General features: G+C 43.6%; 1 long non-coding RNA gene across 1 annotated transcript; it reads right to left on the bottom strand.

Moving 5' to 3' along the window:
* Positions 1–2246: 2246 nt before the first annotated feature.
* LOC308460651 lies at positions 2247–13503 on the bottom strand. The gene is made up of 3 exons (XR_013978688.1): positions 13039–13503; positions 5686–5840; positions 2247–2469 (listed from the first exon to the last, which is right to left on the bottom strand). It is a non-coding gene; the product is annotated as an uncharacterized lncRNA (long non-coding RNA).
* Positions 13504–13796: the final 293 nt, after the last annotated feature.

The raw sequence follows: 13796 nt of genomic DNA, 5'->3' as shown, positions 1-13796 counted from the left end.
CAGGATGGGGGGGGGGGCAGAATTGACGGGATCGGTCAGTTAGTTAAGTATTTCTATTGTTTTACTTGATCGGGGCGGGGGCAGCTGCACCCATGGAGATGCTCTCATTGCCTCTCCAGGTCCATACAGGTCCAACTTCCATCCTTGATGCAGTCTACCTGATTTAATACAAGCAAATAGCAAAGGAGGCCTGCTCTGCTCTGCCAAACCACAAACTGCAACTGCTGATTAGAGGTATGTGCAGGGATTTTGATACAAAACAATTTTACCAATATAATCAACAAATGTGAAGGAATAAACTAGATCCTGCTCAATGGCTGAAATTAAAAAGTAGAGCCTTCAACACAGAAAAACAGATGTGCTAGATGAATGGGGGGGGGGGGCACATCAGCAGAAAGACTGGTTCTGTGAATGAGGCAACGTAATCAAGAAGGCACTGCCCTAGAAGCCAACCCCCATTCTTCAGCAGTGTAAAGGACCAGGACTAAACCATTACTGTACAATGCGATTCTAGTGGCACATTGCAGGAGTCACTGTATATAGGATTGCCGCCTGGCAGAACACACGCACACAAGCAGTATCATAAGTAGAACGGGTGCAGAGGGAATTGCAGCCGACACATTGCATGACCAGTGGGGTCTTGTCAGTGGGCAGGAAGTGTGCCTAAGTGTGGGATCCTGCCATGTCTAACCAAACAAGAATCCAGAAGGCGGGTGCTATCACTGGAGCCCTTGCAACCCAATGTGGATCCCACAGTCATGGCCATAGGAGATCCTTGTCCAGGAGGCAAAAGGGAGCTGACATACTTTGGGTGCCGAAAGCCCCCTCAGTGACCATGTAGCACCATGTGCAAGCAGGTGGAACCTCAAAACAGCACTTAAGATAGTTTGGGGTGAGCATTTGTCGCTGGTTTGCCACAATCCAGCCTAAGCGCCAGGCATTTTGCCTCTCTCGGCTACAGCATTCTTCTCTATGGGGAGCTTGAATTAGGGCCCCACAATAAAAGCCTTCTAATCTCCTATTCGTTTTACTGGAAACAAGAGAATTGCATTTATATCTATCCTTTTATTTGCACTTTCAATGATGGTCAAAACTACAATAAAAGTAATTATTATATGTAAACTGAAAATTCATAAAAATGTCTAATTTGCACGTGGATTATACATAGAGTGGCTGTGCATATATTTGTCTAAAACCTGTGGCAGAAACCTTAGATCAATATTTACTTAAGAATTCCTAATGTATTTTTACAGCATCTAATTTTCCGAGCAAAGTGTGTTGTAGAGAACATTTGGTAGTAAAATAATTAATCTGATTTCTTTGCAAACAAACAGAACACTAGCTCATTGGTAAACATTTAAACAGCTTACAGCAAACACATTGTACATGTCGTATAATTTATCAAGTGTCCCAGACTTCTATTTAATTAAAACAAAGAACTAGTCTATTTCTTGTTTCCGTGGACAGAACTATTTATTATATGCTGCTGCTATCAGGTGGGTGAGCACTCATGAACACATTCCAGTTTAATGTATAATTCAATTCTTTCAAGTTAAAATGTGGAGGGAAACAGGCTTTTAAGAAGAACCAACCTGAAGCTTTGATTCTGTGCCTTTTACTCAACCCAGTCATTTAACGCTCACAAAAACAATACAACTATTTGCAGCTGGGGTGGTGAACCTTCATTCCTTCATAAGCCACCGGACTACATCTCCTATCATCCCTGACCATTGTTTATGCTCACTAGGGCTGATGGAAGTTGTCAGTCAACAACATCTGGCGGGCCACAGGTACCCATCCCTGATTCAAGCCACTAATAGACTTCACCCCAATCCAGGCGAAGGTGCTTATCCCTCTGAAATTAATGGGATTTCAGCTGTAGGGCTAATAACCCATTCTAACTCTAGCCATTGTTTGCTACCATCATAATTAGTTGCACAAACCTTCCCCATTTGCAACGCATTGCAGTTTGGGAATCTCCAATCAGCTGCCACTTTATTCTAGGCCAGTGTTTGCCAAGCCTTTTCCAAATAAATAGTTTAACCATATTCTGTCATTGTTTTATTTTCTTTGGTGCCATCTATAGAGGGAAAACCAGAAACAACCCAATTAGCCTTTGAAGTACGTTCGTTTTGATCCCTCACCAGGAAAGTAGCAGAGCTCTCTCTTTTTTCACAAACGCTTTGATTTAATTTTTACAAAACAGCAGTAGCAACGACAACACAAAGTACACCAGTTCTACAGCGTCTGTTCAGGTGGATAATTGTTTTCCATATCAAAATATGTTTACATTTTCATGTTCATTTCAGCCCAGCACCATTCCCAACTGCACTGTGAGAAAAGGACAAAAAGAGAGTCACTGTCATACTCTCCATGTCATGATGCTTCATTTTGTTTGGTTCCTTTTCCATTTGTGTGTCCTTGCCCATTCTTCTACCTTCCAGTACTCTGCAACAATCTGGCTTCCCGCTATGAATATAAAAAAACAAAATTTCTTTGTATGGTAATACTGTGCTTTGTCCACCAACCTTTGGATTTGGATTTGATATCCCGCCTTTCACTCCCTTTAAGGAGTCTCAAAGCGGCTAACATTCTTCTTTCCCTTCCTCCCCCACAACAAACACTCTGTGAGGTGAGTGGGGCTGAGAGACTTCAGAGAAGTGTGACTGGCCCAAGGTCACCCAGCAGCTGCATGTGGAGGAGCGGAGACGCGAACCCGGTTCACCAGATTACAAGTCTACTGCTCTTAAACACTACACCACACAGAGTTAACATACAGAAGGATGTTTTGCTGTTTGAATGGGAGAACAATTTCCTCACATTCCACAAATACTTTCTCCAATAAAGTTTGTAGAAGGTCCGTCTAGCCTTGTAATCTTTCCCCCATGGCCCTTGTGCCATCACTCAGATTTAACGTTTTAGGTGTCTAAGGCCAGTGGTGAAGGACCTTTCAGGTATGTTCTTTTATCCTAGCTGACACTTGGATATGGCTTTTTATGCCATGGTGCATTCTATAGCTCCTTTGCAATATTTATTCTTAGATCCTTCTCTCAGCATCTCTTTAATCTCACTAGAGAGTCTGTATTTTCTTTGTCAAGCAGGAGAGAGAGAGAGAGAGAGAGAGAGAGAGAGAGAGAGAGAGAGAGAGAGAGCTTTCCCCTCTGCTCCTGGCATTGGACTTCTCTTAGGATAGTCACGTTAGCAAGATGGTTAAATGCAAGCTGGACAGTGTTGGTTGGCTGGAGTGCCCACAGGGCTTTTGCAGTTCAAGATTCTTATTATAAACGAACTGGATCCTTGAAAGCACTGGTATGAATCTTGAACAGCACATATCTCAACTAAAGAAGAGGCTTGGAGTGCTTGAATTGCATAATGGCTTGACGTATGTGACAACTAAATAGATGGAAAATATTCACACTATTATTTTTACTTTGTTACATTTTATTTTACCTTCTATTTAAAAATTCTGTCATGATTTGCTCTGACTTCAGAAAAACTTGTAATCTTTTTTAAGAATCAAACTCGGGAAAGATTATTTCTTCTTTGCCTGTGAATAATTTTTCCATCGTATAGTAAGTGGTCAAAGAGAATTTTTGCATTAAAATGTTGAAGCACATATATGTATGTCTGCTTTTCTAAAGATTTATTAAAAACGTTTTTTTTATATAGCTTTTAAATATTCATTCTTCCTCACTTTCAAAACCTATCAAAGTGTAAATAGCATCCTGCTGCAATTCAATATCAAATCTGGAGCAGCTCTGCTGACAGGTGCTTTTCTTAGCAAAGGGGTATTGCAAGAAGATCAAACCTCTCCATTCTGAAGGAAATCAGCCCTGAGTGCTCACTGGAAGGACAGATCGTGAAGCTGAGGCTCCAGTACTTTGGCCACCTCATGAGAAGAGAAGACTCCCTGGAGAAGACCCTGATGTTGGGAAAGATGGAGGGCACAAGGAGAAGGGGGTGACAGAGGACAAGATGGTTGGATAGTGTTTTCGAGGTTACCAGCATGAGTTTGACCAAACTGTGGGAGGCAGTGGAGGACAGAGGTGCCTGGCGTTCTCTGGTCCATGGGGTCACGAAGAGTCGGACACGACTAAACGAATAAACAACAACAACAACATTGGAAACAGTGAATGAAATCCCCATTTCTGGTATATGTCTGTGTCTCTTTACTGCAAATGGAGCTTTCATTCTGTGTCTTCAATATCCTTTTGCTTAAAAAAACACCACACCAGTTGGTAGCATTGCTCTAGATTTGAACTTGTTGGCAAAAGAATTTACTGCACCACCATTCCCCTAGCCTCCTGTTTTTAAAGGGTAAAGGAGGACTGCACTTTGTAAGGGGGGGAATCAAAATTGTAAAAGAAGGTGAGAGTAATAGAGAAGGAAGTAGCAGAAGTAAATAAACAGATTTGAGAGCTACTGTTTTAATAATAATAATAATTTTTTTTTTTTATTATTATTTATTATTTATACCCTGCCCATCTGGCTGGATTTCCCCAGCCACCCTGGGCGGCTTCCAACAGAACATTAAAATACAATAACCTATTAAACATTAAATCTTCCCTAAACAGGGCTGCCTTCAGATGTCTTCTAAAAGTTTGGTAGTTATTTTTCTCTTTGACATCTGGTGGGAGGGCGTTCCACAGGGTGGGCGCCACTACCAAGAAGGCCCTCTGCCTGGTTCCCTGTAACCTCACTTCTTGCAGTGAGGGAATCGCCAGAAGGCCCTCGGAGCTGGACCTCAGTGTCTGGGTTGAACGATGGGGGTGGAGACGCTTCTTCAGGTATACTGGGCCAAGGCTGTTTAGGGCTTTAAAGGTCAGCACCAACACTTTGAATTGTGCTTGGAGACCTACTGAGAGTCAATGTAGGGCTTTCAGGACCAGTGTTATATGGTCTCGGTGGCCACTCCCAGTCACCAGTCTGGCTGCTGCGTTCTGGATTAGTTGTAGTTTCCGGATCACCTTCAAAGGTAGCCCCACGTAGAGCACATTGCAGTAGTCCAAGCGAGAGATAACTAGAGCGGGCACCACTCTGGCAAGACAGTCCGTGGGCAGGTAGGGTCTCAGCCTGTGTTCCAGATGGAGCTGATAAACACCTGCCCTGGACACAGAATTGACCTGCGCCTCCATGTACAGCTGTGAGTCCAGAATGACTCCCAGGCTGCGCACCTGGTCCTTCAGGGGCACAGTTACCCCATTCAAGACCAGGGAGTCCCCCACCCCTACCCACCCCCTGTCCCCAAAAAACAGTACTTCTGTCTTGTCAGGATTCAACCTCAATCTATTAGCCGCCATCCATCCTCCAACCGCCTCCGGACACTCACACAGCACCTTCACCGCCTTCACTGGTTCTGATTTGAAAGAGAGGTAGACTGCTTCCACTCTTTTGACTGCTTCCACCCTTGAGAAAGGCCTGAGTTTTCAAACTTTGTTCCATGCAAACACTCCCATGCTGCAAAATATATTTTCTGATAAATGTCCTCATTTGCCACCTTGAATATTGTGACTCTGACCAGAAGGCAGAAAAATAAATTTTAAAGATGAGTGCTAATAAAATTAGACGTCGGTACTTTCATTCAGCATTCCTTTGCCTAACTACCACACTCCAGTGTCTAGTTTTCAGCATTCAGCTATTCAGTTTACTTTTGGGAGAGTCAAAAGTAGCTCAAAATTGGCTTACCTTTCCTGGTGAGCTCTCTTATTCTTCCCTGCTCTGAAACTGGCTTTATCTCTCCTGAATATATAATATCAGATGGTCTACAAAGGAAGTGTGTGGATTGAAGAAGCTAGCATTCCCCTCGTTTCCAACTTGTAGAATAATTTATTTTGTATAACCTGCCAACATATTGAAAAATGGAGGGGTGTTCAGCCAGTAAACACAATTGTAGCAGAGTGGGCATGTAACTATGTGCAGACGTCATATGATGTCTGCACAACACAAATTAGTTCTCTTTGGTTCTGAAAATTTGTGTACATGTCACCATTATTGCCTTTGTGCAGTGCTCTGCACCAGTTAAAGATTTTCACAGTGGAGATTTTTGTTTCGTTTCCTGACTACCTCTTCATTTTTATAATCCTAGTATTTTAGACATGTTGCCAAAGTGCCACTCTACTTGACCCGTGTGAACTGTGTCCCTGGCTGGGACATGCACTCAGCGAAAGTTAGTGGCTTTGGGAAATAAAAGCATTTGTTCATTCTGGCTGGTCGTTTTTGGACCTTTTAAACCAGGGAATCTTGTGATAATGCTTTATGTACCTGTTGGATACATGATTTGGCTAGTGGATGGTAACTATGAAGACAAAGCTCAACATAGTCCGCGCTACATTTTCTTGCTGACATATGTATTCCAAACATAAAGTTGTTGTTAAAACCCCTCTGTTATACTGGAAGGCATCCGTTTAAAGATCATTGAACAGTCTTAAAAGGTAAAGGTAAAGGGACCCCTGACCATTAGGTCCAGTCGTGGCCGATTCTGGGGTTGCGGCGCTCATCTCGCTTTATTGGCCGAGGGAGCCGGCGTATAGCTTCCGGGTCATGTGGCCAGCATGACTAAGCCGCTTCTGGCAAAACCAGAGCAGCACACGGAAATGCCATTTACCTTCCCGCCAGAGCGGGACCTATTTATCTGCTTGCACTTTGACGTGCTTTCGAACTGCTAGGTTGGCAGGAGCAGGGACCGAGCAACGGGAGCTCACCCCATCATGGGGATTTGAACCGCCAACCTTCTGATTGGCAAGTCTTAGGCTCTGTGGTTTAACCCACAGCGCCACCTGTGTCCCATTGAACAGTCTTAGCTTCCATTTAATATGTAGGACTTAATCACGTGGACTGGAGAATTTGGGATGTCTCTAAATGTTGGCTTAGTTTATTTGTGGAGTACAGATTAGAGCCCCATACTGATGGCAGTCCTACTGCAGAGTTGTTCTGAGAACTGAAAGATCATTTTTTTTTCAGACTGTTGCCACTGCTAGATATGGGTGAAAGCTGTGACTGCTGAGGATCGGTATTTACCCTGGTGCAGTGGGGAGAGAGATGTCCTGGTGGGTCATCCATGCATTATAATTGACAGACAGTGTTAGAAACAGGGAGGAAGCTGTAAGCACTCTCAGCATGGGTGTTATCCAAACTGGCTGAATTATTCATTTGTGAATATATTAACACATAAATTTAGCCTTCTCTACACAAAGCGTCAAGAAATGGATCCTCATTCCTAAGAATGAGTGGATTGATCTTACTATTTGTGAGCTACTTTGATTGCGCTCAGATTTCTTTCCCCTTTTTGCAAGTTCACATGAATAAATTGGAGCTCTTTCTCTCTGTTAGAACCGGGCCTACTCAAAATTGAGCTGACAGCACGTTTGTAATACATTTCCCCCCATAAAGCACTTAAGATGCAGACAAAACAACCAACTGCCATAATTTTTCTCCTATGTTTCAGTACCAATTGTGACGTCACATTGACAGGATCATAGGGTCACTATCATGCAAATCCTTTATTACATAAAGTAACTGGAGATGGTGGACCATGCATGCGGTGCAAGGCAAATAGAACAGTCATAACACTCAGCCTGTAGTTTAACATCATATCAACGTGGGTATCATGGGACACATCAAATGCTTTCCTGTGATTTTAAGCTATTTCTAATTTGTTCTGAACAAATCGACAGTCAGTCATAAGCAAATAATCATAACCCCCAACATGAATCTTAACATTCACATAACAAGATTTAGAAAATATATTTTTAAAGTTTTTTGTTTTTAGTGATAACTACACAACTAAAAAAGAAACCTTTGGACATAATACTGATAAGTGTAAATTATAACAATGTGAATTACAATCAATTCTTCATATTTTCCATCTTCAGTTACACAGAGGGAGCTCATTGAATATGCTGTTATTTGAAATCTATCTCTCCCCCCAAAGATGTACAAGTCACAAACCCTTTTGACTGACAGAAAGGAGTCATCCAAAACAGAGTGATCTGAACAGTCAATAAGGTTGTATCAGATTTCTCTGTTCTTCTTAGACTTGGTGTGTTAAGCAACGCTTATGTTCCATGCAGTCTAATACCACAAACTAATGTCCATTTTTATGTAATGGACAAACATGCTTCCGTAATGAAAGGTGAGTAACTTCTTAGATTTAATGTCAACATTAGAACCTTCAAACAAATGAAGTCAGTTGATTCTTTAATAAATTTCTTGCTGAATTCCCATACCAAAAGTCTGCTGGCCAGACCCACTAATCTGGGGGTGACCCTAATGTCATGTGTGAGAGCTACAGTGGTACCTCGGATTACAGATGCTTCAGGTTACAGACTCCGCTAACCCAGAAATAGTACCTCGGGTTAAGAACTTTGCTTCAGGATAAGAACAGAAATCGTGCGGTGGTGGCGGCAGGAGGCCCCATTAGCTAAAGTGGTACCTCAGGTTAAGAACGGTTTCAGGTTAAGAACGGACCTCCGGAATGAATTAAGTTCTTAACCTGAGGTACCACTGTATAGGGGAGTTCTGTACCATCTGTCCCAAAACAGAGAGTGACTGGGCAGGCTTGGATAGCCAAATAGTCTTCCAATTGTTAGCTTATTTTTAACCCCAGTTCTGACCAGCACCTTACTGCAGGATAGGGACATCAACAACATTTTTTCAAAACACATAAGAGGGCGGGTAGCCTGCATTTGGATGTTAGATTCTTTTGGAACATAGTGCAGCTGGGGAGGCCCCTTTAACACAGGCAGAATTGCAGTGGTGGTAAAAGAAGAAACAGAAGCCCAAATACACATTTTCAAAAGATCATCAGGCAGAAACACTGGAGGAGAAGCTGGGCAAACTGAGCGCAGAACATAGTGCACTTGATGTGATTGTTGTTGTTTAGTCGTGTCCGACTCTTCGTGACCCCCTGGACCAGAGCACGCCAGGCACTTCTGTCTTCCACTGCCTCCTGCAGTTTAGTCAAACTCATGCTGGGAGCTTCAAGAACACTGTCCCACCATCTCGTCCTCTGCTGTCCCCTTCTCCTTGTGTCTTTCCCAACATCAGGGTCTTTTCCAGGGAGTCTTCTCTTCTCATGAGGTGGCCAAAGTATTGGAGCCTCAGCTTCACGATCTGTCCTTCCAGTGAGCACTCAGGGCTGGTTTCCTTCAGAATGGATAGTTTTGATCTTCTTGCAGTCCATGGGACTCTCCAGAGTCTCCTCCAGCACCAGAATTCAAAAGCATCCATTCTTCAGTGATCAGCCTTCTTTATGGTCCAGCTCTCACTTCCATACATCACTACTGGGAAAACCATAGCTTTAACTATATGGACCTTTGTTGGCAAGGTGATGTCTCTACTTTTTAAGATGCTGTCTAGGTTTGTCATTGCTTTTCTCCCAAGAAGCAGGCGTCTTTTAATTTTGTGGCTGCTGTCACCATCTGCAGTGATCATGGAGCCCAAGAAAGTAAAATCTCTCACTGCCTCCATTTCTTCCCCTTCTGTTTGAGTTGATGTGATTACAGAACCACAGATCCCTTATGGTCACATCCACACCACATATCTGAATCACATTTAAAGCACATGGCTTTTCCCAAAGCATGCTGGGAACTGTAGTTTACCCCTAACAGTGCTACAGCTATGATTTCTTTCATCTCTCATGTGGGCTGATGTGTATTCCTGCACTCTCATCCTCCTCAACTGCCCAAGTCTCAAAAGCCTCCTTTGGCAAAAGGTGTGACACTAGGGAAACCTTAAAATTTCTTGCTCATCAACCTGTACCAGCACAACCAGCAGAAGACTCACTTTTCTGAAAGTGAATGATTAACTCTCTATTCCTCAGTTCCCCATATGCTACGTGGCAAGAAATTCCCACAGAACATGTGAGCCTTGCAAATCACAGTAGAGGAAGTTGTCTGTGGGGTTACGGTTACTGCTGATAGCTCTAGCCATAATGCATTCCCAGAAAAGGGGCTTACTCAAAGCTGCAGAAGGGGTGTGTCTGGATTATCTGATAAAACCAGTATTTCTAATGTTATTTGTGCTGAATGCAAGGGCGAGCAGTTCTTCGGTTGCACAAATGTTGCCATGTTTTGCACCTGTAGGACACTGGAATTGCTGCAGGTACACTTCATCACAGGGACGCGGGTGGTGATGTGGGTTAAACCACAGAGCCTAGGACTTGCCGATCAGAAGGTCGGTGGTTCGAATCCCCACGACAGGGTGAACTCCTGTTGCTCGGTCCCTGCTCCTGCCAACCTAGCAGTTCGAAAGCATGTCAAAGTGCAAGTAGATAAATAGGTACCGCTCCAGCGGGAAGGTAAATGGCGTTTCCATGCGCTGCTCTGGTTCGCCAGAAGTGGCTTAGTCATGCTGGCCACATGACCCGGAAGCTGTACGCCGGCTCCCTCAGCCTATAGAGTGAGATGAGCGCTGCAACCCCCGAGTCGTCCGCCACTGGACCTAATGGTCTGGGGTACCTTTACCTTTACCTTTTCATCACAAAAGTGACAAAAATGACCCCTGGTTTACCCAGGCCCTTCATGAAGAAGCCCACTGGCCTGCAACAGCACTCACCTAAGGGGCTGAGAAGACTTCTTTAGCAGTGCTGGAAAAAGGCTTAAGGAGCTTGTGAAACATCAGACTCATACGTGCTGAGAAAATTCTCCCCAGAACAGATTTCTGCCCCACCCCTGAACCATATTTTTGAATCCATTCTAATTCTTTGCACTCATCAAGGTATCAATTTAATGTATGTTTATTTCATAAAATTTATATACTGTTTGATTGTAATAAGAAATAAACCTCAAAGCCATTGCCTTTTGCTTTGGGATGTGGAAGCCCAAATATTTAAACATCCCGGGACATCTTGGCAACACCATTGCTTGAGTTGTTGTTAGTTTAGGGACTGCACTAAGAAATTAATTATCAGAATTAATTTTAAGACTTGGCACTGTCCTATCTCTGTCATAACAGCCGTATCATCTATATATTAAGTTTAAGAAATGCTCTTTGCCCCGCACCCAAGTAGCCCACGATGTTCCAGTTCTGCCTTAATGCAATAGCCTGGGGCTTAGTGAGACAGAGGACAACCCTATTTTGTGTCCCAGGCACAGGGCTGAGTCCCATTAATGTAGCAAGTGAAGAGCTGAGTTCTACAGTGGGCAGGAGACTCTGGGTGGGGGGAGTCCAGGAGGGTGCCTTGTAGGGGCTTGTGTCTGAGAGTGTACATAAATAAATGAAATAAAATCATGGCTGAACTTCAACCTGAGGCTCTTCTGTTCTGTGATGCCTTCTAAATTAATCTATAAAAGCAATACTATTTTTCTAGAAAAAGAGGTGCCGGAACACACCAGGAATGCCTCCCTTGTAGTCTTACAATGGCAATGGTACCCACCTGAAAAAAGCCAGAACAGAGTTCCAGCAAGTTCTGCTTTAAAAAAAAGCCCTGTATAAAAGTAATAATTAAGAATGATTATCCCAAGTAAAGCACACTTTTAAAGGTTTCTTCGAACCTGAAGTACATGAAGGGTATGTCACAGGCAAGTGAAATTGAAATGAAGAAGTTTTGGGAAAAGTTCTGGAAACTGCTATGCATTTTCATTCTATGTACACGAGAAACCAGCAGTAAATTCCACCGAATTCAATTCCACTTGCTCAGGGAGACGTGTGTTTAAGGACTGCAACCGCATTGGCCCAAGTTCCTTTTTCCTTGTTAGCTTTCTGCTCTTAGGCTGCTTGGAACGACTCTATCCAATGCCTGTGAACAATTGAGGTAACAAACGCAGCACACCAGTTGCTACTAGAGCGGTTTAATAATAAGAGATGCCTAAACAAGCAGCAGCAGCAGCTGGCATTGTATTTAATGACTCTGTTTTGTTCTCATATTCTTCACTTTTTGAGGGCCCAGCCACATCCTCTGCTTGATATTTTTTGAGCTTTGAAAGCCTGGGGTCACAGCCAAAATTCCAAGACATGCTGGAGTTTTTACACAAAGAATTTTGTCGTGATGTTCTGCATGTGTTGTGGGAAGGGAGAGAATGCCTGGCGACAAGAGAAAGTTCAAGTATTAAACTGGTAGGTTGGAGGTAACCAAGAAACCAGCTTCTGCAGAAGGCTAGACCCACGCCACCCAAAGTGTATGTGTGTGTGTGCGCACGCACACACTTTAGAAGGACTTCTGCTCAGTATATATTTGGTTATTAAAGATAATATTTATATACAGGTTGACTACAAGCTGAAAGGTAAATAACCTGCAGACGTCAGATGGGAAACAATGTTGGTATAATTTGGTTTGCTTGCAGCTACACTTAAGATTAGTCACAGTGCTAGAGCCGGCTTGTTTCTCCACCCCTTTCTTCCCATAAGGTTTCATTAAAGCTTGTTCATGATACAGCAAGGTAAAGGAAACTCATCTAAATAAAAACTAAAACAGAGAAAGGAAAATGCAAAGTCTTCCTTACGGGGTCCTCGCCGTGGGATCACATTCACCCGGTGCTATACCAGCTGCACTGGCTCCCGGTGGAGTACAGGATCAGGTTCAAGGTGCTGGTTTTAACCTTTAAAGCCCTATACGGCCTAGGACCCTCGTCCCTACGGGACCGCCTCTCCTGGTATGTCCCACGGAGGACCTTACGGTCTTCAAACAAAAACATCTTGGAGGTCCCGGGCCACAGGGAGGTTAGGCTGGCCTCAGCCAGAGCCAGGGCCTTTTCAGCTCTGGCCCCGAAGTGGTGGAACGCTCTGTCCCAAGAAACTAGGGCTCTGTGGGACTTGACATCTTTCCGCAGGGCCTGCAAGAGAGAGCTGTTCCACCAGGCCTTTGGACAAGGCACAGTCTGACCCCCTCCTTTGGTAATCCTCACAGAACTCTAGCCCAATGGTTGCCATCAATTTGATTTTGAATTGATTTTAGAATGAATTGATTTTAGAATGCTGTGTTACTTTTATTGTTGTTAGTGGCTCTGAGCCCGGCTTCGGCTGGGGAGGGCGGGATATAAATAAAATATTTTTTATTATTATTGTTATTACTACTACTACTCTCTCAAAGGTAGCTCTTACCCCTTGTCTCACACAGAAAGGGCTGGCTTCTCCCAGCTCTCACCTGGGAACTTCCCTGTCTTCTCCCAGTCTCCCACCTCAGGAGGTCTTCCCTTCCCTGCCCCTCTTCTCAGGATCTTCCACCCAAGCACCACCTTCAGGTGCACCACCCTGTTCTTGCTTACAAACCAGAAAAGGGCTTCACTCTCTCTCTCTCTCTCTCTCTCTGCCTGCAGGAGGAAGAAATTGGCATAGGTGTCACTGCTGCCGGATTAGTTTGACACACTGCCTGATAGTTGATGGGGTACTTTTAGCATTAGACTATCGCGATGCAATGCTGGTTCAGACAAACCCATATTCTGATTGTGACGCTATACAGCAGTGAAAGTGACTGAAAAGGGACATTTTTGTAAACAGGCTGCTTAAACGCAGCAGGCACAACTCCTCTGGCGCATCCTGCAAGCTTTGGCTCATTTTTATAGTAATACTCCTGTGTTAAAAGTGAAGCGAAGCCATCTAAACGGTAAATGCAAAATCTACGACTGCTTAAGGGCTATGAAAAATATCCCAAACTGTCAATTATATTATTAGCATTTGACATCAGTCTTGTGTATGTCACTTGCGATGTCACTACAGTCTGATGTAAATGACATTCAGGCCCACTGACTCCAGTATCTGGGGCAAGGAAGAGGTTTGAGATATTTTTTTTAGTAATGTCCCAGTCTTTGCTTGGGTTAAGAATAGAAGCAAGGCTCAACTTTCATTTCATAGCATCCTGA

The sequence above is a fragment of the Podarcis pityusensis genome (genome assembly GCF_964106645.2).
Source record: "Podarcis pityusensis genome assembly, chromosome: 13".
Classification (NCBI taxonomy): Eukaryota; Metazoa; Chordata; class Lepidosauria; order Squamata; family Lacertidae; genus Podarcis; species Podarcis pityusensis.
Note: the sequence above shows the minus strand (reverse complement) of the source record. Positions and strands in the feature narration are given on the sequence as shown.